Below are 1,450 nucleotides of genomic sequence, written 5' to 3'. Positions count from 1 at the left end.
GAGGAGGAAGGAGAGAGGAGGATGGATTACCTCAGTGGAGGAGGAGGAGCGTCGGCAGTGGTGGCCCACGAGGATGGTCGGTGAACGGCGGCGGCACACGGCGGACGACAGGGGGTGCGGGGGAGTGAGAGTGGAGAGGGAGAGTGGGGGCGGCCGGTTGGGGATGGTAAAGTTGAACTTAGCAGTAGTGAGGGATATGATAAACCACTATTGCTAAGTGCAATAGCAATAGCGCGCCTGCAATACAGGCGTTACTACTATACCTAACAGGGTGGCAACGTCGTGGAATTTTTAATGGTAGCGCGTTTTTCAACCACCGCAATGCTGCTACTTGTATAGCAGTAGCGATGTTTATCCACACGCGCTGCTGCTACTTTATTTTAAACCGCACTGCTGGTAATATTCTATGTATATGGTTTTCCCTAGTAGTGGGCGCCTTAGCGGGGATGGAAGATTGGACGATTATGTGCGGACAAAGATAGAGAGGCGAATGTGTGCTGCGGAAAGTGGACAGGTGATGATGACTACAGCATGCCGCTTGACTTACGAGACACATACCAGCATCGTAGGGTCATATCGATGCCAGACAACTTGCTTGAGTGATCACAATACTGGTACTCCCTACAGTACCTACTACTATGCCCTAACTTGCTTGAGTAGAGTAGTAGTGGAGTAGGACTCTACTCTACTACTAGCACCGAAGGATTAGTATATTCTAATCTAAAATAGTTACAAACTTCATTGCCCCAGCATGGAACGACTACGAACCGCCATCGGTGCTAACTCCAATCCCCAGCAAACATTCGCTGGCTGTGGGTGTACAAAAGTAGGGGCTTTGCTGTACCCCTTTACTTGTCCACGGGTAGTCGTAGCCACACCTGCAACCATGCTTGGCGGGGCAGAGGTAGGAAAGATACGAGACTGCCAAGGCAGTACTCAAGCCAGAGGCGTGAGGAGAAAAGGGACAAGGTAGAGTTTCCCCGGCAAGGCCCTAGCCAAGGCGGCCTACATAGCCCCGGCAAGCGCCTTGCCGGGGCGATTCGCCCAATACCAGCAAGGCCGCTGCCCTTGAGCCTGACAGTTTTGACACCATCAACAACATCAAGACCAAGGCTTGGGAGCGCCTACGTGGTGGCATGCAGATCTTTATGAGGACCAGAAGCCTACAAGCCTAGATGAGGACCAGAAGACGAAGATCCCCGACAGGATCCTTGCCGGGGACAGATGAAGGCCCCCGGCAAGGTCCTTGCCGGGGACGACCACGAGGCCCTGGTGAAAGCACAAGTGCTCCCTGGGTGGTTTTGGTAATTAATGTCAACATATCTCTTGTTGGACTAACACTTTTACCTAGTATGTTTCAGATAAGTTCAACAATGGAGTGGCATGTACTAGAGGATGTGGAACCCCTTCAAGATGCTAAGGACAAAGGATTGGCTCAAGCTTCAAGATC

Source organism: Triticum aestivum, chromosome 5A (genome assembly GCF_018294505.1).
Source record: "Triticum aestivum cultivar Chinese Spring chromosome 5A, IWGSC CS RefSeq v2.1, whole genome shotgun sequence".
NCBI classification, from domain to species: domain Eukaryota; kingdom Viridiplantae; phylum Streptophyta; class Magnoliopsida; order Poales; family Poaceae; genus Triticum; species Triticum aestivum.
The sequence above is the reverse complement of the archived record's forward strand: the minus strand, read 5'-3'. Positions refer to the sequence as shown.